Source organism: Panthera leo, chromosome C1, assembly GCF_018350215.1.
Source record: "Panthera leo isolate Ple1 chromosome C1, P.leo_Ple1_pat1.1, whole genome shotgun sequence".
Classification (NCBI taxonomy): domain Eukaryota; kingdom Metazoa; phylum Chordata; class Mammalia; order Carnivora; family Felidae; genus Panthera; species Panthera leo.
In genome coordinates, this window is record NC_056686.1 from 132,679,412 (window position 1) to 132,704,083 (window position 24,672).

General features: G+C 35.4%; 1 long non-coding RNA gene across 7 annotated transcripts in view; it reads left to right on the top strand.

The window, feature by feature from the left end:
- LOC122226005 overlaps positions 1-24,672 on the top strand; it is a 232,324-nt gene that overhangs the window by 20,009 nt on the left and 187,643 nt on the right. For 4 of the 7 annotated variants that reach the window (XR_006205453.1, XR_006205448.1, XR_006205450.1 and 1 more), the window contains 2 exons: positions 3,440-3,560; positions 4,058-4,126. The exons of 1 other annotated variant lie outside the window; for it this stretch is intronic. This is a non-coding gene — a long non-coding RNA (uncharacterized LOC122226005). The remainder of the gene's footprint in view (positions 1-3,439; positions 3,561-4,057; positions 4,127-24,672) is intronic. 2 more of the 7 variants (XR_006205452.1, XR_006205455.1) reach the window with 2 other exon arrangements.

The following is a 24,672-nucleotide window of genomic DNA, read 5'->3' on the forward strand; positions in this document are numbered from 1 at the left end:
TTTTCTAATTACATACTCTGCCTCAGAGATTCATTATTGAAGATTTCAGTATGCTTAAAAAACTTGTTTGCTTTGTTATCTTTTGTTGACATCCAAAGTTATCTGACTTCAAAATACTTTTGGTTTGGTTTTGTTGCTTTTTGTCTTTTTCCACAACATATCTACCAACATCTAGTAGAGGAGCCAGGATCAGTTGAACACCCGATTAGGTAATATCATTTTAACCAAAAATTCCCTCTCCTAAATGTTGTCACAAGATAACGAGTAACAAAGTAACAGTTACTTTGCCTTTGGCTCTCAGTGGTGATAACCTAGCAAATGATCAAGGCTACCTTCCCTTAAGCCACTGGAAACTGACAGTGGAATTGTCCATATTGTCTTCTTGTTTACTTTTGCATTCCCCCATCAACCACAAAGTAGCACACATGTACTCACCCTCTTTCCTCCCTCCCTTCCTTCCTTCCTTCTTCCTTCCTTTCTTCTTATCTGTTTCTAGCTTAGATGAAACATACTGGCATTTTTTTTTTTTCTGATGATCACAATATAACAATGGCTGAGAAACTGCAGTTTTCCAATATCAGCAAAAACACTATTTCTGAAACTACTCTATTAGAAGAAAAAGCATGAATGACCTCTTTCATGCTCTTAATGTATTCTCATGCTGGCTGTTGTATTCATGCAGCGTTGGTCCCCTATTCTTTTCTTATCACTCTTGCGTGTAGAATAGTTTTGCCTGATTCTGGTCCTTCATGGTTTAGTCATGCATTCCTAAGTACTGGCTCTTCATGCTTCTTCTTTTCTATCAAATTAGATTCTTGACTTTGTGTCTAAGATGGTGTAGTTACCTATTCAGAAATCAGAAATCAGCTTTCCGTGTTACCTAGTTTATGTATTGAACAAGAGATTATTGAAGAATAATGATTGAGATATAGCTTTCATAGCAACAAATCCTACTCCCATGAAGTGTAGATCATGTGAAAGCGCTGTCAGCAACGTTATGTAATCAGCAAAAAACAAATAAGCAAATTATCCTTTTAGAAGGACCCAGAGCTAACATTATGCAAACAAAAACAAAACCCAAAGGAAAACAAAACACCAGAACAAAACTCTTTGGTGATAATAGACCTAGAATTTATATACCATATTACTTATGTAAGCAGCACTTACTAAGCACCTACTGTCCTAAATAACATACTTTGTGATGTGGATACAAGCTAGAATATGATATAGCTCCAGCCCTCAAATATTACTTTTAAGTCATAACAAATATAATGTAAGCCCAATTTCGATATAATGTAAATACAGTAATAATGTTATAAGAAATTTGGGGACCACAGAGAAGGAACATTTTATACATAGCTAATTGGTGTATTAATCACCTTGAGCTGCCATAGCAAAATACTACAGGCTGAGTGGCTTAAACAGCATAAATTTATGTCTGTCATATCTGGAGGCTGGGAGTCCCAGATAAAGGTTGAGAAGGGTTTGGTCTCTGGTGACAGCTCTTTTCCTAAATTACAGGTAGCTGCCTTCTCACTGTGCTCTCTGTGTGCATACGGAGATACAGAATGGCTCTCTCATGTCTATTTTTATAAAACACTAATTCTGTTGGATTAGTTCCACACCCTTATAACTTCATTTAACCTGAATTCCTTCCTTGTGGGCCCTAACTCCGAATAAAGTCACATTGGGGTTAAAGCTTCCACATATAAATTTTGAGGGGACACATTCAGGCTATAACATTCAGAGCTCTTAAAAATTTCATTTTATTTAAGAAAATAAATTAAAGGTAATTATTGTCATTGAGCATAAAAATGATAAAAAAGAAAAGTTAATTTTTTTCTGAGAATATGTTTATCAGTTATTCATGCCAATAAAAGATATAATTTGTTAAAAAATTTTAATTTGTAAAGCACATTGACCTTTTGTTTTGTTTAGTTCCGCCAGTACGTTGAAGATACCTGGAACAATATTACTTTACTTAATTTTCATATGAAAAACTTGGAGATACTGTAATTTGTCCAAAATTATACTGTACATTGGTAGTAAAACTTACATTATTTAATATATAACAAGTCTGCTGACTCTATCCTGTGATATATCTGAATAATCAGTAAAGCTAAGGTATAAATGATTTTTAATATAGAAAATAATACAAAGTATATTTATATTTTCCTCAGTGATTTAATGCCTTCTCTCAAAAAATAATTGCCATGTACAGGTATTTTCATTAACATCATAAGGTAGCTGACCATAATGCATTCTAGGGAATATACCAATTCCCTAGAATGGTATTATATGAAGAAAACATAATCTTATAACATATTTTAAGTAGTAGTAGGAACCAAGATATTTTCCTGTGCCTAGTATTTCTATGCAAAAGTTCTTTATGGCATTTTTCTGGAAATGAAAATATTTTTCCAAATCCTAAATTCTATACTTCCCCCCACAAAAAAAGTCAGGAAATTAGGAAAACTGTTGTAGTATTATAATTATCCTATAAAAAATAAAACCTAGCAAGCAACATAGAGTATTTTAAGGTATTCCACTGATGTCACATAGAAAATAAAAATCAGATGCACTGTCACTGAGTTGAATGTTAAGGCTGGACCTTTCTGGGCTCTGGTCATGATCTAATCACTGTCTTGCTTATTATAGCCACCATTGGTGTTAAATGCAAAACTTTTATTTCTCCTATTAATATTAACTCATCTTTATGCGTACAACAATCTACAAAGTAAAAGCTGTCATCTCTGAACCCCCTTTTTCTTCCATTCCACACTTGGCCTTAACTTATAGAGCATCCGTAAAATTTCCTCTTAATGTGTTCGCAGCAAATATCCTCTATAGGTTTGATAGTCTCTGTAGCTGCTGTTACAGCCTTGAAAATGTGTTGCCTTCACCCAGAGCTACCATCATATGTTCTCTGTCAGAGCCCAATATTAAATGAGGCTGGCCAAAATCACCCTTTGTATCTGCAGTGATTATTAGAGCAGCACGATAGATTGTGATACTTATGCTGGAACTTTTACTGCAAGTGTAGGCCAATCTTACAAGAAAACCACAACAGAAAGAGGACAAAGATTAAAGTTCAAGCTAATTTGTATTTTCTCTTTTACTACACATGAGAAGGTAACTTCAAGGCCTGAGTCTTATCAGAGTTGCCCTAGGAATTCATTTCATAGCTGCTCTGCCTTTTTCCTGCCATCAAGTGTGTTTATTTACTCCTGTCTGATCTGATTACATGTAGATCTCTAATTAAAATTATTGCACAAGGAAATGGTGTGCAATTTAAAGGCTACGTAGTAAAAGGAAACATCTCTGATGGTGGGTGGACTACAGCAGAGAGGCAGAAGTGAGTTGTTGTGGATATTCCACAGAAGAGTTGATATATAAGCTTATGGGGCGTTGTCATAAAGTTCTGTTATCTGGTCTTAAGGTAATGGTGGCAAGAAGGCAGCTGACACCTGTATCTGCTCAGATCCCTACTGATGCAAGGCCCCCAAAGGAACATCTGTTCATTCCTGAGGAAATCTCTTTGCTGAAGATATTAAGTCCTGGTAGGATAAGCACATAACGTTTCATAGAGGTTAAGATTAGACTAGCTGATTTGGGATACTTAAGGCAATTGAGAAACAACTCTATGTGCTGATTGTTCCTATATAAAAACTACCCTGCTGGAATTATTGCTGGTATAGTTCACTCTTTTATTTATGTTTCCAGGCTTGTTTTATTTCTTCTTTCTTCTCTCTTATTCGTGACCATGATTGGTGCCTCTGTGGTGCATTGACTTTGATCAACATATTGTTCAAATCCCATGTGACCCACCTTCTTACTACTCTAGTTAACAACCACACAAAAATAAAAATTAGGTTTATCAGTATTCCTGGAGATATATACACATATCTAACTATATTTCTGTATCTATATTTATCTTTGTATAGATGGATATATATCTGCATGGTCCACAATATTATGTATGGTATGTTAAATTTTTCACAGTGACATTTTTCCTAGTAAGTTGTCATTATGCACATTTGTTTTTTTTTTTCCTCAGTGAAAATATCTTCAGCCTATTCCTCTGTGATTTGTTATTCAATGAATTTCTCGTCACATTTGTACAAAGGTAATTTATTTGGGATCAGCTTTTTATAAAATATTTTTCTAGCCAAAGACCTGTGTACTTTGATAGACTGAGACTTAAAACTGTTTCTTCTGGGGTTCCTGGTTGGCTCAGTTGGTTAAGTGCCAAATTTAGGCTTAGGTCATGATCTCATAGTTTGTGAGTTCGAGCCCTGTGTCCAGCTCTCTGCTGTCAGTGCAGAACCTGCTTCAGATTCTCTATACACCTCTCTCTCTCTCTCCCTCTCCCTCTCCCTCTCTCTCCCTCTCCCTCTCCCTCTCTCTCCCTCTCTCTTCCTCTTCTCCCTCTCTCTCCCTCACTCTCCCTCACTCTCTTTCTCTCTCTGCCCCTAGCCCACTTGCTCTTTCTCTCTCTCCCCCTCTCAAAAATAAATAAACATGAACAAAAAAAAAAAAAACATTTTACTTACTATGAAAGGAGGTAAACAATATTTGTCTTATTTTAGTGCCTCTACTATACTATAAAACTGTTGCTTTGGCAGGATAATTCACTAAATATTTCAACTGTATTTGAAGTGATTTGGGGACTTTAAGCCACAGGAAACACTTTGTCTCTATGCATAATGTTCTTGAAATGTGAATGCTTATGATTACTTTACTTACTGATTATATCATTTTACTAATTAATATATTGTTTCATTTTATTCTGTGACATCTTCATTATGATCATTGCCATTAAACAATAATTATTAAGGGTTTCCATTTGGAAGTTTAAAAGTATTTAGGCAGAACTATTTGAAAGCTGCCCTTATTCTCAAGAGTTACAGTATTAAAAACAGATGGCATTAATGTCTACAGTTAACAGCAAACAAGATAATCACACAAAGAACATAATAACCGTATTACAAATTAAATGGTAAATATTAGGGTTCTTATTCAAGGGTCATACAAATTGGAAATAGGTTATAAGTTAGGTGATAAGTGACAAAATCAAAATTTCTCTAATCCCACCAAGATGTGTGACAAAGTTAATCTTTTCTCGTTGACATCAGTTGCCCTGACCTAAATGGTCATGCTGTGATCCACACAGGTCAGATGAGTGAGAAAGCCAAAGTGATCCCATCAACTGTGTCAAGACCCATTCTTAGAATAGAAAAAATATAATCAGACAGGGAATGTTACGAAGATATCTTGAGAGAACTTTGAAAACAAGATATTTTAGGCATAGAGGTCATAACTTGCATAGATAACAAAAGAAGGTACAGGAAATCATTTTCTCTCTCTCTCTCTCTCTCTCTCTCTTTTTTTTTTTTTTTTTTTTTTTTTTTTTTAGTATTCTGTTCAGGGTGGTTCTCAGTTGACCTCAGATCTTCAAACAGAGAAACACAAACCTATGTTTGTATTTTATGAGGACCTGATCACATTGCTTGGGCCAAGAGTGGAGGTTTAACTAAAATGAGGAATTTGGTGTTCCTTTTCCAGAAAACTGAACTTTATACTAGACTATCTGTCCTTTCACATTGACTTAGTGATGTAAACTTGGGACCCTTGAATTACCATCTTCTGCCTGACAGGCAGAACAAATAACAGAGAAATTTCATGAAGTGAGCTAGGATTATAGAGAGTGGTAGAGATGAGAGATTAGTACTAATGCAAGTGCCTGACATCTTTACATTTCCAGATTTCATTCTTCTGCTATCTGACCACTTTGCTTCTTTTTTGTTTCCAAAGAAGAGTAACTTAGTATATTTCTGGCAACAAAGAGTCCTAACAGATAAAGTAAATGCATAAGATAGTTAAAGTAAGTAGGCCAGGAATTTGTAGAGAAAGGGGCATACAGGCATAAGATAGCCCAGTTCCAGTTATCATATTTATTTCTCATTTATTTTCTAAACGACTCTTACTTAAAATGCAACTGCAGTGTGATTCTGTCTTTATTACTACATTGGGTATATGCAAATATTAGGTTGAGGAAATCAAAGCTCTCTATATGCTGACAGATACGGCAAAGAAACATTTTACTTGGCATTTCACACTCTGTAGTGTGTACAATTAGACTTTGCAAACAGCAGCAAAGAAAAGATTTGGCAAGGGATGCACGTGCTCATGTGCTTGAGTATTAACATCAGAATCAACTCAGGCTCCCAGCCTCTTCATTGTCTACTGCTCTGTCAGTACTTCAAATGCATGGAGTTTTTGAGATTAAAATGTTTTGATTGCTTTTCTGTGGATCACATTACCTCTTGATGCACTTTTAGTACTCTGTCCTGCCTGCACTGACAAACAATGTGCAGAACATCAAATATATGGTTTACAAGCACTCAGTGATGAACAAACCCTCTAGTTAGAATGAGAAGTAAACATTTCACAGAAGTCATAGGAAAAGGCTAAGTTATGGAATTGAACAGACTCAGATTCCACCCTTACCAGCAATGTGACCCTATGGGAGTTACTCAGCCTTCTGAGCCTCAGCTTTCTCATCTGTAACTGGGGATAATAATGTTCATATGGTAAGACTATTAGGATTATAATGAAGTAACAGATGTAAAGTGTAGGACAAGGACTCTGTCACATCAGAGACACAAACACAAAGAATGCTATTACTGCTTGTTAGAGGGAAACCCCTTAACACCCTGATTCTGAACTTAGTCACGTTATTGATGACCGAGATCCATTTGTACTCCGTATGTACACAGAAGCTTTCACACTTTATTTCCAGCAGTGGAGCCGCACTCAGGTAATAACTCAGCTAAAGAGATTTTTTTTCCCCTTGGATGAATTATGCTTCTGGTGTGCTAAATTTTCTCAAGGCAGTCAACCATAAAAATTATATTATGTATTTCTCTTGTGTAACTTGTGTGAAGGTAGAGTTTGTCAAAACTGGCTGCTCAGCATTTAATGAGACCCTCCACTGCATTTGATCCAGAGTCAAGCTGTATATAAAGAGGGTAAGCAGCAAGGTTGGAGAGGAAAGCTAAAACTAACAAAATAAGGCAATAAATAATAAGGGGAATTTTTTTAATCTAATGAAGAAATTGGTGGAGAAAGTCAACTAATTGTTACTTTTTTTTTTAACATATGAAAGACTAATTTGCTTTGTGTGTGCCAAGACCTAAAATCCAGGAACTTCATTTCCATTGAAGTCCTCATTGGTGAAATATGAAGCAGATGTCTCCCTGACCTCTACCTAATTGAATAGGAATGCCAGGGGGGGCAAAGTCATCAATCTCTGGATTGTCTAGGAGAAGGTCCTGAGGATTTTCAACAAATGATCCTGTTATATAGAGACTACATAAGATTATATAAAATTGAGAAAAAATATAGTAGCATCCCTGCCTTCTGTGAATCTAGATTTAGATCATATGGGTTTTACATTGAAGATAAAACGATACTATTTGATACTATCAAAGAAGTTTTGCTTTCTTTGACTTTAATCTATTGCAATGTTAAATGGTATTGTGTCTTTACGTTTATTCAAAGGTAGTTCAAGATTCTGAGCTCATTTTATATTCCAGCCTCCTTGATTTGAGTGTGAAATTCTCATCCTGGGTTCCTCTAATTCTTGCTCTGACAGAGTTGCAACGCATACCAGAGTGTTTCTGAGTGGGTCCCAGTCTTTTGCAATCATTGTAACTTATAAGTACCATTAGCACAGTACATGTTGCACCGCAGCAGGATGACCATCTGCTTGTCCACCTGCCTATTAAACAATGAGAAATGATGCTTCTTATTGCCTGTTCTATCCTGAGTGCCCATGACCAACTTCAGTACTACTCTTTAATACATTAACTAACCATCCCTTACCTGGATTGTTAAAACAATCTCCAAAAGGTTGCCTCACCCCTTATCTTGCCCTCCTTCACAGGAAAGTGATCTTTATAATCAGCAAAAAAACATGGTGTCTTTTTTCTTTTTGGATGCATTTCCATAATGTTTACCTATTATGTGGGAAAAACAGAAACAAATCTGTACTGAACTCTTATATAAACTTTGTTAATAAGAATGGCCATATTCTAAATGTTGCATTTCTTTCAACTATGTTCTAGTTATGTGAGGCCTGTATCCCTAGTGTCCCTCACAGTTTTGGGCACCTACTAGTTGGATGAATGACGAACTAGCAGGAGAGTAAATCAATGACAATATAGAAGCTATGGCATAGCTCAGGACAGTAGCCCCGAAGGCCATGTTCTTCAGCATATCCAGAGAATTACCATTGTTCACATTACTTGTCAAAATCAAATTTCTAGGTCCTGGCCCATAATCAAGCCCAGAATCCAGGTGTCTATGATGTAACATAATATCACCAAGTTAACACACTCTCTAATAATGTTTATGTTTGCTATAGTTTGAAACAACAGCCTTAGGCCATAGGATGAGTAATGGCTGTGAGGTGCAGATTGCAGGAATGGAATTCTATGATGTTGAACTTCAGTAGCACCTGAAGGCCCTACATTATAAGGGCATACTATATGAACTGTTCTAAAGGCTAGTAACAAACCGAAAAGTGCTCTATGAAACATTTGTAACTGTTATCTATGGTCTGTGTACTGAGTAGCATTATAAATTTTCTTTCTTACTGTGGGTTGTGGTAAAAAATATTTGAAAGTCCTTGTGCTAATGAAATAAAGTAAAACAGTATAATTTTGAAATCTATATATGCTTTTAAAAAGGATGAACACAGGAAAATTCAGATGGGTTATTACATAGTTGAATCTCTTTTGTACCAAGTCAAGACCTGGACAAGGTGTGCATATTCTTGTAATGCTGAATCACCGTGGAAGCTGTGGATCAAGGTCATGTTCCACATAAATTAGAACCCTCCATGCACACTATTTCCCATCTGCTAAATTTCCAGGCTTCAACAAATAAATATATTGATTGAAGGCAGAGTAGTAGGGTAACCAATTCATCCTCATTTTTTCTGGGACTTTCTCCATTTTAGCACTGAAACTCTTGTGTCCTGACAACCCCCTCATCTAGGCAAACTCAGATGATGGTCACTGAGCATGCAGTAAGTTTTCTAAGTTATTTATATTTTATTCAAACAAATTTTCACTGGAAATTCCAACATAAATCAGTTGCAGTCAAGCTGTTTTGCTCTAAATGAGGATAGATGCTTAGGTTTTGCCCAGTCACTTTGACCCTGTCATCTCTAGTTCTTATCCAAGAACTCCATGAGACACTGCAATTATAACATAGCCATCCTGCCTTACTTACCTTATTGGTTAGGTTTCATTGAGAATGAACATTTTTCTGATCCTCAATTTCTTTTTCTGTAATGTGAAAATAATATTCTTCCTACAAGTTGATCATGGTATTTAAATTTCTCTACTTGAGGACAATTTGATTTCTAGACTTCTAGAGTAGTATGCCTCATAATGAAATTGCTTTAATACTTTCAGTACTTTCCTATGGAAAGGGATTATTACAAAGGACAATCACACCTGCTGAGTCACCAGCCTTGCGTGGATAGATTTATACAATAGTATTTAAAGACTGAAATTTAAGTAACAAATGTAGTGGAAATAACAAATGTCAAAGAGTATAGTAAATGCCTGCAATTTAATGTGTGGATGTTGAGCAGACACCAATAGAAAGATCAGAGCTCTTTGTAAGTATCACACAGCTATGGAAATTAAAAGTGACTCAATAAGCAAACTTTTGGCCAAAGCATATTTGCTAAAAAGTTTCATTTCACCTGTAAATTTGAAGGTGTATGGTTTTGGTGTTGAGATGTGTATTTGTTACTCATCAGAGATGGGCTCCCATGAGGGAAATTGTCATTACATTTCTACTTCTTCAAAAATGTAGATATTCTGAATTGGTATCACAAACTTTCCCACTGATATATCATTAGAACTAAAGACTTCCCAATATGTTCAACTTTATGGTAAGAATTCCAAAGTTGTTCTTAGTGATAAGTTTAATTTTTTTAAATGTATCTGAAATAGTGATAATTACAGAATGTACACTCTTTGCATAGATCAATACTATTTTATTAGCCTTAATATTATATAACGTATGTTCATTTCAAACTTAAGTTCTCTCAAAGTTCTTTTTATACACATTAAGATTTCTTTTAGACTAACGTAAATTAAAATAAACTCTCAGAAATCTGTAATCCAGAACTGTGGTTCATCTTAACTCTTCAAGGTAGAATGTGAGAATGTTGAGGAAAATATTCACCACGGAACTAGCAGCCATTTTAATCACCCTTCTCTCAGAAACATCTGGCTGAAGCCCAGATACTTTAGGCCTATGTTTAAAATGGGAATTGATTCCTGGAAAGAACCCAACTCCATCCACAATAAAATCCAGTGCTTTGTGGATGAATTCAGTTAGTGTCCCCAGTTGAATACAAGGAGAAAAGATAAACCTATGGTTATGGATATGGCTCCACAATCACACAGAATTTTACCCATCGCAATCAAATGGTTTAATAGCCTTCACAATTAAATAAATCGTCAGCTGCAGGAACATGTTGAGGCTTGTTTAAAACTGTTTCTAGGGATATAGTTTTGGGCCAAATTAATTTTACTTATGGTTCTTATGGTTGTGTGGCACTTCCTACATTTCATGGATGCCTTACATATCCTTCTTCAGCTTATTCTCAATGTTGTATCTGAAAATGACTTTCTACAGCTCTCCAGTATTCCACCAGGACTCTGGACAAAGAACAGTTAATCTGTGTCAATTTGCAGACAGTCACTGGGTTACTTTTCTCCCTGCGTGCTCTCTGCTAACAGTTGCTTGGACAGTGAGGCCTGTGGTAATGAGATTTTCCTAGACAAACTGACTTGCTGGCAAGTCTCAAGGGCAGGGGTGGAGAGATTATAATATTTTGGGTCTTCAATGTAGGTCACCCTGATGGATTTTAAAAAGTGATCTCACAAAAGCAAAACATAATTTAAAACTATCTGCCCTTCACTTTGAATATGCCAATGTCTTCTTCTTTAAAAAATTACATCTGGGCTTAGAAATGAGAGCAGCATGTCATTTCCTTGAAAAAGAATAAGGATCTATACAGAGTGAGTAAATTACTACGGTGGTAGGGGTATACTAAAAGGAATATAACAGTGTTAGTGGAAAAAGCAAGCGCATAGGCAAGGTGATGAATGAGTGGTTTATACATTGAATCACATTTGGCTTTTGACACTGACCAAAATTCATCCTTCAAAGAGTTCACGTTTTTTTCATCAGTTTACCTTTTCCTTTTCTTCCTATAGGACTCCCCCATTTCCCCAGTGCAACCTCCCCCACCAAACACACACACACACACACACACACACACACACACACACACATTCACGCACAAGGGAGCTATGGGGTGACTTGAGGGCAAATAAAAACAAATTGAACAAAAGACTTAAAGATAACTAAACAGCCTTCTTGATTTTATTAGGAAAAAAGGCTTTTACATAAAAACTTACAGCTCCTTTTTAAATTATTTCTCACAGTATTTAAGAGAACACTACATTCTCTTAAAAGTAACAAAAAAGAAAATGCAAACTACAGTTTATTTTAGGCTACCTAATTCTATCCACACACGACTCTTTCTGTATTTATTTCACTCTGTATAGTACTGGCTTCTCATTCATAGGACCTTCAAAGTTTCACCTTCAGAACCACTAGCCCAAGACAAATTGGCACAGCAGGAAGTGATAGTTGGTCTGTGTGACTCAAGAGGGAAAATATACATTATTTCTTTCTAATCTTCTGAAGCACATTTGACTTGATTCCCATGTCGATTTTCATTTTGACAAGATAGATGGCAAAGGAAGCGCAATTGTATAGATTTGCACATTTATTCCCATTTTCAAGGCATGAGTGGAGAAATCTTTCCTGGCTGATGACTTGACGTGTCCTGTCACTCTGTTCTTAAGTCTGAACGTATTCGGAGATCAGGATGCTGTAATTTGCCGTTGCAGTGTCCCATTAACTCAGTGGGCTGAACAGTACTTTGAGGTGTCAAGGGCAAAGAATTCTAATCCAACTGCCGCTGATTTGTTATATCCACCAATGAGGCAAGGCACACTAACGCCGGGGGGTTAATTTTAAAAACTACCTTCAAGCTCAGGAGGAGATGAGCTCATATAGTAGGAGGGATGGATTTGTGAGCCTCCCTTGCCACTGTCTTTACCCACCGCAACTAAGACATGTGCTGAAGCTGGCTGCTGTTAGAACTGAGAAGTCTGGCACTGGGGAAGATTTTGCCTTTATGGAGTCACATAACTTATGTCTTAAAGTCTTACATGATCTGTTCATTTGGTTATCAGGTAAACTTCCATAACCAAAAGAAAGGAATAGAGTCTAAAATTCTTTTTCACAAATCTGCCCCTTACGCAGGCCAAGAAATTGCTTTTAAAATGCCAGTAGACTATGATCCAGTGCATTTTGAAATTTAAAAAAGAAAAAAAAAAAAAGCAAAAGCATCAGAATATGGTTTTGTATTTGAGAAGAAACATCCCATTTTCTGAATTCAAAATCTAAATGTCTTAGGTAATGGACATTGCATAATAGTGGATTTCATTCTCCAGAATGTCTAATTTCATCATTCAGGGATGGATTTTTACAAATGTGTCATGTGCCGTGGTTTAGGGCTCACATAACTCACTTAGCTGTTTTACTTAATAGTCAAACTTTCTACACACCATTGATGAAAAAGAAAGGCAAGAGGATGATTGACTATGTGAAAATCTATCACAACTCCAGAAATTACCTGCAAATTATCAATCTCAAAGTGGAATTAATCTAACCTATTTTTTTTATACTGTCATTATATATAAGATACTTTAGCAAAATTTAGGGAGGAATCAAACAATTTATGAGGCATGGTGCCTACCATCCTAAAGTTAACAAAGTTGAAGGAAACAAAAATAAGTAGTCACGCACACACACACACACGCACACACACAGATATAAACAAGACATTCCATTTAAAGAGGTAAAGATAATATCATGAGGCTATAGAAGAGTAGAAAGTTACATAGGTGAGATGATATAACTAGAACATCAATTATGAGAAGATATAAAAGGTATGACAATATGCAGAGACTTCTTGTATACCCAGCTTGTGCTAATGTCGACATGTTTTATAACAATGGTTCTTTTATCAAAACTAAGAAATTAACCTTGGTTCATTACTTTTAGCTAAATCAGAGACTTTATTTGGATTTCATTAGTTTCTACTGATGTCCTTCTTCTCTTCTGGAACTCAATCCAGAATATAACACTCTATTTAGGATATAAATAATTTTAATTCATAACTTCCATCATCAATTATAATCTTGATATAGGTTGTATGGTAAGATAAAATTAAGTTCTAAAGTCAAAAATGCCTGTTTTTTTGTTTATAAATATTTTGTTTGTTTATAAATATTTTGAAGTTTATGTATTTATTTTGAGACAGAGAGGGAGAGTATAAGTGCATGCACACACGAGTGGGGTACAGGCAGAGAAAGAATCCCAAGCAGGCTCCATGCTGTTCTCACAAAGTGTGATGCAGGGCTCGATCCCACAAACCATGAGATCATGACCTGAGCTGAAATTAAGAGTTAGATACATAAGCCACTGAGCCACCCAGATGCCCCCAAAATGCCTGGTTTCAAAATATTCTCTTGCTAATTATCTTACAACTGTAACACTGGCTGTGGAACTTAATCTTTCTATGTCTAAGGGTTCTCACTAGTGAAATAGGAATAATAACATTTCCAACTTCTAGGTTGTTGTTTTAAGCAAAGAAATGTATTTAAAGTGCTTAACTGTTGTCTGGACCTAACATTGAATGGCTGTTAGTAAATATTATGTTTGATCATACTGATTCACTTAAAAAGTGGAAGTGTGCATAAGTGAAATGAATCCAGTAATTTAAAAATATCTAATATGATGCAAGAATGCCCATGTAGTTTAAATGTCAAAATAACATTACATGTCCTAAAAGCTGGAATTCAAAATAGAGACAAGGTTTTATAGGGATCCTATCTTAAGTTGGATAGGAATAAATGAATAGGATTTTGATACACAAGAAAAAAGGGTGAAATATTTTAGATGCCCAATTAAAAGGGCACAGAACAAATCTGAAGAAGGAGAAGGAGATGGGTTTAACAATAACAGTAGATTCATGAATATGGGTAGTTATGGGAAGGCTGGAGATGGAAACTGGGACCAGGCTTGATGGACCTTCAATGTCAGGGTAAAAAGATTAGACAATTCTGTAGGCAACAAATTGCCATTGGAGATTTGGTTTCACAAAGGCATAGTTTCATAAAGCAGAATTTATTGGTCATGGGATGGGTCCTTTTGGAAGCACATTAACTCTCGTTAATGGCCCATTAGGGAGATATGTGAAGTATCAAAAAAATTTTAGGCTATATAACAGGATTCCTAGACATGTGGACAGGTACTGAATTTATACTCAAGTACTTTGGAATAGATATACTTTGGAGCTTTTTAATGTAATTTTAGCTCTTGTGCAATAATCACAAGAAACATTTCTGGATCAATTTTCATTTGGAAACCACCCACTTGGTTAATTGCAGATAAGAGAGTTGTTGAAAATCCTCAACAGTTTATTGCAAATGTAAGATATTTTGGTCTACATCCTATTGGGTTGATATGAGAAACATTTATCAAGATTTTTATTGGCATTTTCTCAGTCATAACTTTCATATTTATTGTTTTAGGTGTAACAGATGTTATTGCACATACTCCAAGATTTATTTGTGTATATTCTCCATAGATCCACAGTATAAAATAGTGATATGAAATACTAAGGATAATTACTTTGGACTTGGTATCAAAAGGTTCATGTCCTGGCTTTAGTACTTTTAAGTTATCATCCATGTGACTTGGACAAGTCTAGTTCTTTGGGCTATATTTTCTTCAAAGAGAAAATATGATATATAATAACAACTTCTCAAAGTTAGTGTAAGGATCAAATTAAATACTGAATACAATTGCAAAAACTTATACAAATATCAGTCATTATTTTATCATACTCTCCAACTATTTCAATATGCTACAATTTCCAAGTTTGGGATTAAGAGAGGTGAATAATTCATATCTATGAATTTCATTGTATCAAACTCCTTTTAGCTTTATTTCCCATCAGTTTGTCATTTATGTCATAAAAGAGCCAATGAAATACCATGAATTTTACCATGGATATTTTTTTCTCTGGATCCATTTCCAAATAAAGGTGTCAAGCAGGTGTAAAATAACAAAAGGGGTAAAATACTGGGGAAAATGTGAAATTAAATGACTTATCTGTCAAAAGAAGTGAACCATTTATTCTTCTTCCCATTAAGCTGACGATAATCTCTTTCTTTTTACCCTCAGGTTCAAAACATATCCTTCTTTCATTTCTCATAAACATTCCCTAATGATGTTCTCAAATGAGAGAAAGGATTATAAATGAGATAGTCTGACTCATGAAGAGAAATGAAGAGCTCTTTAAAAAAAAAAAAAAAAAAAAAACATCTTCTAAAGAAATGGATTCCATAGTCAGGCAGTTGTCCCCAATTCCCAGAAGTTCAAGCCCAGTGATTAGCAAGGAAAGCCAGAGGTGATAAATAGATTTGTAGAACCTCTTGGTTTTGGTGAAATTTTTTCAAATGAGTAAATGATTAAAATGGCTCAATGAAAATCACACGCAAAAGGGTGAAATATAATGACTATCTGATCTGTTAAAAGGAAAAAGCTTTTAAACTAATCGATCTTTTCCACAACAATTTATGTCATAGCCTTTTAAGATGATCCCATCTTAAATGGGGAAGTGACAAAGAAATATATATCTAATATAGTTGCTCAATGGATAGATTTTCAGTACCCTAAGAAAATGCCTTTGAGAGCTTTCATTTTTAAAGGAGAATACACATTAGATTCTTGTGGATGATCTTACATTTAGTCTTATCCTTGTTATTGCTAAAGGTTAGAAAGTAGGAAATTGAGACCAAGACTTTTTTCTTTAGACTTGATGGGCAATCGTGTAGCAATCATTTAACCTCCATGTGCTTCATTGCTAGCATCTCTCAAAGGAGTACACTAATGTATGTCACACTAATGCTTGCCATCCATCTACTTCATGGACACATTACAAGGGTTAACTAATAAGGCTGATAAGCACTTTGCAAATTCAGAGTACAAAGTGGAAGTGCTAAGTAAGCTATATAGAAAGAAAAGACCCACCTGATGGTCAAGTGATTTGAACTTTCAGTGATTAATGGATTTCATGAATACTTTGATCCATTCTTTGCAGTAAAGTAAAGCCATTTTGGTATTTTTTAAACTCATTTTGAAGATGTAAGGAATAAACATTGTATGCATTTTCTAATTTGAAAAAAAATGTTTTGTGTTACTCAGGTGTTTTAGTTTTCAAGATAAATTACAGTTGTGCATCACTTTTTATATAGGAATCACAAGTTTTTTTTTATAACTCTGCTATGATAGTTTCTTGCAATCGAATATGTCATAATGACAGAAGAATAAAATACCTTAATTGGTCAGAAAAACCAGAAGGACAAAGAATAAGTTTCCCTGGGCTTCTGAGGAAATATATCTCAACCGTGAGAAAGAAAGATCAACTCTGAGGGAAAGAACGTTTTTTGTTTCCATCTTGGATTAATATTCAGCCCTAGTCATACCTACTTCAGCTGTCAGGAAGGAGACTAATTAGTGCCAGTGATGATGGGAGTTTTTGTGATGCCAACTTTTGTCTTTTAAGAACTGGATTAAACTCAAAATCATTTCCCACACTCTGCAAAATGAAATGCTTTAACTATGTCTCAGCAAAGTCACAGATGAAATCATTTCCATCAGACGTTGACATTATGGTTATAACTAGAGGTGGACAGCAAAGTACAAAGTAAGGTAATTATATAGGATAATGCGTACCAATCAGACTTTGTGCTGTGTATGAGTTTGCTCGGGCTACCATAACAAAATACCACAGACTAGGTGGTTTAAACAACCAGACATTTATTTCCTCACTGTTATAGAGACTAGAAATCCATGATCAAGGTGCCAGCTAATTCAGCTTCTGATGAGAGCTCTCTTCCTGACTTCTAGACAGTTGCCTTCCTGCTGTATCCTCACATGGCCTTTCCTCTATGATCATGTAGAGACAGACCTTTGGAGTCTCTTTCTCTTCTTATAAGGACTTTTGTTCTATCTAATTCAATGGTTTCACTGAACCTTAAATACATCCATAAAGTCCCTATTTTGAAATACAGTCACATTGGTGGTTGGAACTTTAAAATATGAATTTTAGGGAGACACAATCCAATCCATAACACAATGACATGTTAGATAACTAAGACCTAAATTTTCTTTACTTGCCTATTCTAGATACTTGCAGAGCTATAACTATATACTTTATAAGTGTCTAAACTAAGCATGAAACAAAATTCTCCTCTTGTATTAATTTCTGTGTGCAATAATGTATATTTTATTTAAATGACAGTGATGTAGTTAGGAGCAGTATGTCAAAATCAGACTGTCTCCAATCTGTAAACAGTTGTTTGAGGGTCAATGAAAATGTCCCTTATCTCTCTAAGGATCAGTCATAGAGCTAGTTGAATCAAGTGAGTAATACGACTTTACAGATGTCACTTTTCTCACTCCAATAAGCAACACATAGTACCTGGTTTGTTTCAAATTCAACCAGAGAGAAAATAATTTCAGTCTATAATCCTTAGACTAAAACAAGACCCTTTTTTAATGTAAAAAGTGACTCCCTAGAAGCCTTAGTATTGAGTTAAATTATGTAAGATTAAATAATACAGAGTCTTCCCAGACTCTGTCATCCCCATTTGAATGCAAATGAAGCAACATACTTGCCCCGCCCCCCCGCCCATCCTAAACTTGAAGGTACTAAGTGTGTTGGTCTTGAACATTAATTGCATGATTTACTTAATAGTTTACACTCTTTCCCAATTTTTTAAACGTTTATTTATTTTGAGAGAGAGAGCATGCATATGAGTGGGGGAGGGTCAGAGAGAGGGAGAGAGAGAATCCCAAGCAGGCTCTGCAGTGTCAGCACAGAGCCTGACGTGGTGCTCAATCTCAGGAACCACAAGATCATGACCTAAGCTGAAATCAAGAGTTGTATGCTTAACCAACTGAGCCACCTACGTGCCCCTCTTTCCCAATTCTTAATTGATTTTTAAAATCATATTAGCATCCAGTAGTACTCCTTTTGTTATTCTAATAAGGAGAAAGGAACAGAGTTTGCATGAAGGAAAGACCAAATGCCAGTATTGCCCAGCATATGAAAAAGATGGGGCACTCATTTGGATGGAGACAATAGTGAGATAATCCCCAATACACAGTTCTCAATATCTTACACCCTGAAGAATCTACATTCACTAATCAACAATCACATTTCTCTCACCAGTGGTGATTTGGTTGCAGAAAATAATCATCCGTCACTTTCAATTTGTGCCAAAATTTGAATTTTTTTCTATTTAGCTGTTTTATTATGATTTAAATTATGTATGTATTCTGGCTACATAGTAAAATGAAACACCCAAATACAGGAAGCTCATACTAAGTTTTATGTCTGTATACCTAGCAGGCTATAATCTTTCAATATTAAAAAATATACATATGAATGTGTTAAATATCACCACCTTTGACTTATTTTGACTCTCTTTTTTTTTTTTTTAAATGGGAGAGCAGTTATTCAGCCCTTGACTGAACGTAAACGTCATTGTGTTACTCACAAGGGAGGAGATTCAGAGGAGTTTATTCTGTGACTCTCTAGGCCTCTATTTCTCTAGGGTTGAGTTTTCAATTGCTTATTATTCGGACTCAAATAAATGCTCTATTGAGACTTTTTCACAAAGGTTACTATGAGGGAAGAGAACAAATACAGCTTTTGGTACAGTGAGGGGAAAGTTGGAACACAGAGCAGCTGTGGAAGAGGGATCCACTGAGGATCCTGAATATTAGTTTTCCCGAATCTGTCAGCTAGTGGGTTCAGTTGTAATCCCCCAAAAGGTATGTTTATGACCCAGAATCTGTGAATCTGGCTGTTTTTGGAAAAGAAATTTTTGAAGTTGTAATCATCCTGGATTACAGTTGTCCTTAAATCTAATGACAAAGTATTTATAAGAAGAGAAGGAGATACAGAGGAAAAGGTCACGTAAAGATGTAGGCAGAAATTGTAGTGATGGAGACACAAGCCAAGGACACATGGAACCACCAGTAGCTGAAAGAGGCAGGGGAGAATTCTCCCCAAGAAAGTTCAGAGGGATTGTGACCCTGCTAACCCTTTGATTGTAGATTTTTGTCCTTCAAAACTTACTAAGTGATAAATTTCTGTTGTTTTAAGCCATCAAATGTGTGGCAATTCATTATAGTGTCTCTAGGAAATTTATACAGCCAATAAGCCAGGTAAGTGATTTGGTAAGAAAAGATCATGACTAGGAACTATGGGTGAAAGAGTTAAGAGAAAAACTGCATTATTTCTGCACCCAGAAGGCAGGTTGGACCAGAATTCTCGTTGGTCAGTTAACTGCACTGGTGTCAAGTCTATGGGAACTCTGACTTCCTTCAAGTGGCCTCCATGGATAATCCCAAGGGAACATGTGCTTATTCCATCTTTTGAGCTTTGCCCTTTTGCTCTTTATCAGCAATGTAGGAATATTTCAGTGGAAGGATAAGCCCAAAATGTCCTGTCTGTAATGACCACATAATAAACCAGCTTCACTGAGCTATTTCAATACTTATTAAAGCAAAACCTAGAGCAGTGTAAGAGATAAAAAATCAAAAGAATATGCATGAGAGAAATACAGAAAAACCATGGTTTGTGAACACAATTCATTCCAAAAAACATGCTTGTAATCCAAAGCACTTGTATATCAAAGTGAATTTCCCCATAAGAAATAATGGAAACTCAGATGATTTGTTCTACAACTCAAAAATATTCATATAAAAATAATTATAATACTGTAATATAATACAAAATAATAAAGAAAATGCAAAATATAAAGAAAAATAAATTAACCTGCATTTACCTTTGAAAACCTTCGTGGCTGGTGTGAGGAAGACAAGAGAGATGAGTGTTATTATGTAGGACAACTTTCACTGTCACTAATGGAATCACTGCTATCTATTGGCTCAATGGAATCTTTTTCTTTTCCTGGAATTATAATAAGAACCTATCCAATAACACTTGCTTTGCCTCCTTTTAAGGATTTTGTGGAAATGTGATATTGCATTGACCATCACCCACAATCCCATAGTGAGAGAGAGAGAGAGAGAGAAGAACCATTGGCTTAGTTGTGATCGTGTGATGTTTGGCATCATGTACTACTCATGTTGCAAGAGATTGCTCATTTATCAAATTAAAATTTATTAGAAATGTTTGCTCATCTTGCAGAACACCCACAGAACAAGTTACTCACAATCTCAGGTTTTACTGTATGTGATATGAATAGCTACTAAAAAACTCAATTTAGCAGGGAAGTATTATAAAAACTTGAAAAGTATTGATCCTTTGAGATATCATGACAAGGCAGATGGACTTGACGTTGGTTGTATGAGCTCAGGAATGGCAAAGAGAAGAATATCTTTAGATAAATTGGAACATCATTTTGAGGTCAGTGGTAGGGGTATATTCTGCTTATCTGGACTGTTAGCTCACCTTTCTGAATTCTGTGGTTCTGCTTTAAGACAACAGTGGTGAGAGTAATGATCTTAAGGGTAATTTGTTAAAGAGGTCTGGTAATTAGAGGACGTTTAGACAAAATACATTTACATTTTACATTTACATAAAATTTACATTTACGAACTCAAAAGACTATTTTTTTTTATGCCAGGCCCTTCTTAAGGTCCTGGAGACACCATAAGGAATGACACACACACAGTAGTTTCCCTCATAAAGTGATCACTACAACTATACTTCTAAAAAGCAGTTTTGTCTAAAGCACACAAAGCAAATCAATTTGTGGCCTATGAGCTTTCCACTTTGTTTGGTCCTATATAGTTGCTCATCTGGATCCCATTATTTATGTCTCTTGTATGCCTTCAAAAGGCATTAAAAAAGCCACTGGGCTTGTTTTTTCCAGCAATTATGTTAAAGCCTTTTAAAGGTCCATTTTGGGGCTCAGTTGTACTCCCAGCACTATCTTTAAATGCAAGGAAAAAAGGCTCTTTTGTCCCCCAAATTAATTTGACCCAACTATTAATACCTTTCATTTGTCTATAACATTTTAATCTTTTTTAAGGAGTTTCATGCTTGTCTCATTTCATCCTCACAAAGGGGAAGTTCCAAGGCCAAATTGTTCTCTACAGTGCCAGCTGGCTCCTTGAATTTCTGGCTTTGACTTCCCAGTGTGCCACTAAATATTGAACAGGGAAGTTAAACAGGAACTTCCTGACACCGTATTTCTGTCCCAGGCAATGGCAATTCACATTCGCCTACAATTTATTCTTCTCACATGTGAGCAGAGAAACAACTTTTTCTCATCAGGAGAGCCCTGACTTAGGCTTAAGATGTCAGAGGATAAGTCTGATTAGGAAACACAAATAAATGAATAAAATGGCTTTGGAAATGATTCTGCAGTGAGGGACACAGTTTGCAAATTTCTTATTACCATTTCCTTTTTAATGAAAGTGGTGTTCTGGACCTTCATTTGCCATTAGGGTGAATAAAGCCAGGCACCATGTATCACATTTTCGGAAGCAAGTTGTTGTAACATATGGCAACATGCTCGGATGTCCTGGATGTTAACAGACCAACCAGAAGGTCAGAAACTGAAAATTGTGTTGCAGAATGGCTTGAGTGAATGTCTTAAGTTTATGAAGATAAAATGTTATCAATATATATTTTTGTATACTTCAACCTTTAGGAGCGAAACTATAATGGAAATGAAGTTAGAGATAGCATTTAAAGTATGACTTAGTCTTTGTACTGTCATATTTTAAGGATCCTCTGAAATTTTTAAACCTGACAAACATATTTTATAACACTTCAGATGAAATAAAAGATTTTCAGTTTTCTTTTTTCTTAAAATTAGTGATATACATGAAGATATAAAACTTAGATTTCCCAAGAAGTTGTTTTGTCGAGGCAATTAAAGTATTATTAATTTATGTTGGTGGCAGAAAATCACAAGACTCAGAATAAATGATACATATTCAAGAGCAAGATACATAATAGATCAAATTTTTCATATTTTCATAAGTGGCACAAGAATAACCTTAAAAACAATATTCGAGACAGTATTTTTTCAGTTTCTCAATACAAATGCTTTGAAACTTATCTAATACCAAATGTGTATATCTACATTGGATGCTTACTGTGTAAACTGCCCAAGATGTAGAATTAAGAAATGGGGCAGTGTGTTGGGAGCATGGGTAGTTCAGTCGGTTAAGCATCCGACTTTGGCTCAGGTCATGATCTTGCAGTTGGTGAGTTTGAGCCCCACCAGGCTCTGTGCTGACAGCTCAGAGCCTGGAGCCTGCTACAGATTCTGTGTCTCCCTCTCTCTCTGCCCCTCCCCCACTTGTGTTCTCTCTCTCTCTCTCTCTCTCTCTCCCTCTCCCTCTTCCTCTTCCTCTTCCTCTCCCTCTCCTTCTCCCCCTCCCCCTCCCTCCCTACTACCGTCCCACTTTTTCTCCCTCCCCTTCTCAGGAATAAATAAACATTTAAAAAAATTATACAAATAAGAAACATCTGTCTTCTTGGTGAGAAGTGTAAATAATGATACTGAAATGGAATTTACAGTAAATACCAAGAGTTAAAAACATGTCTATTGTCTGACTCCTAGGAGTCATGCTTTAAAGAAACCAATAATAAAATAATCTAAAATATAATTAGTAACTGAAAACCTTCTAAATATCTAACCGGGAATCATTCGGGACTTTATAGTACATATATACAGTATATATATACTGTACATATATATATATAGTACATATACTGTATATATGTACTATATACAACATATACTGTATATATGTATATATGTATATATATACACACTATATATATATATGTAATAATTTATATATAGTATTTGACAATTATATGATATAATTATACATAAGAGAATATTATATAGTATGAAAGTATCTTTTTGAAACTTCTAACTATATGATCAAATGCTTATAACATAGTATTGACAAAACAATTGAAAATAAAATTGCATGAACAGTATGACTTCAAATACAATACCCTAATAATTTATATTTGTGACAGTGGAATTATAAATGACATTTGAAAACTATTATATTCAACTATATTATTAAAGCTTTCCAATAACTTAATTTGTAAAATACTGTAAAATTGTCTGGAGAAATGGGTTTTCATGTAAAGAAATCCTTGGAGAGTTACGCTTAGGAGCAGAGAAGCAGTGAGAGTGAAGATGATTCATTCTAACATACATTAAGTAGACTTCTGAAATATTGCTTTAAATCCTACAGGATGCTTTGGGAATTGTACTCACCAAGGGGATTCTCTCACAAAAAGGAGCAATGGTACTTAGTGGCCTTTTCTTTCATATCATGTCTTTTTCAGAAATCACAAATGTATCAAAATTTGTGATTGTGCCTTGTCCCTAACTTACCACACAGTGATTATCTCTGAAGAGTATTCTTGGTGGGGATATTCAGGGACTAAGTGCTCTCCACAATGCAGGGAAGAACCAGGTTGACTGTTTTTATTTACAATAATTTCTCAAAAACTATCTTTTAGGCTTTTGAACATGAATTTCTCACCATATAGAAAAAAAATCTCTGATCTGATATTTCAAATGAATCATTTCACATTATTAATTCACAAACAAACAAAATATTCATTAAATTAAGCTAGTTAATATTTGTCTTAATCAGCTAAGATAGGAATGTTGAAAATAGGAAAAGAAGGATGTTTGCAAATGGGAAAAAATGAGAAGCTAGTATTTACAGAGGATCCATACTGAGCTCCTTAGCTGTGATTGTGGGGGGGGGGGTTCCCCAACTGATCTAGATATTTTTATATTTTTTCTTTCTAAGGTACTGCCACATTTAAGTCACCATGATAGAGAACAGATTGTATTATCACCCTTGCTAGTAATTGATTCCACATCTAAACAAGGAAATTGAGAAGAGTTTACAAGGAAACCAATAAGAGTTGGTAAAGAACACTAACATTAGTAACAGTGGAGATCCATTATGACTTCTAAACTTGAAGCCAAGGAGGAGTAATTACTTGAGAATCAGAGAAAACAGATACAGGAGAAGACCACCTGATAGGTGATAGAAGCTATGCGCTGGGTAGGAGCAATACTGCCAACTGCTGTGATCTGTCTGAGAGGCAGCCAGCAGGATGGATAATCTGATCTCGCATTCCTCCTTGCTTCTCATTGACTAAAAACTTCAAAAGAGAATGTGTTGGTTCAACCCACAAAGGTTAGTCTCAAAGTCACAGACCAAGAAGGAAAAGGGGTGCAGAACAGATCTGAAAAATGCAAATTATTCAGGACACATATATTTAGTGTTGGCATCTTTTTAATTTAATCCTCACTCTCTTTCCTCAGCATAGGTTGCAACTATATATATGAGTAAAAACCAACTGCCTTAACTGTGAAGAAGGAATAATGGTAG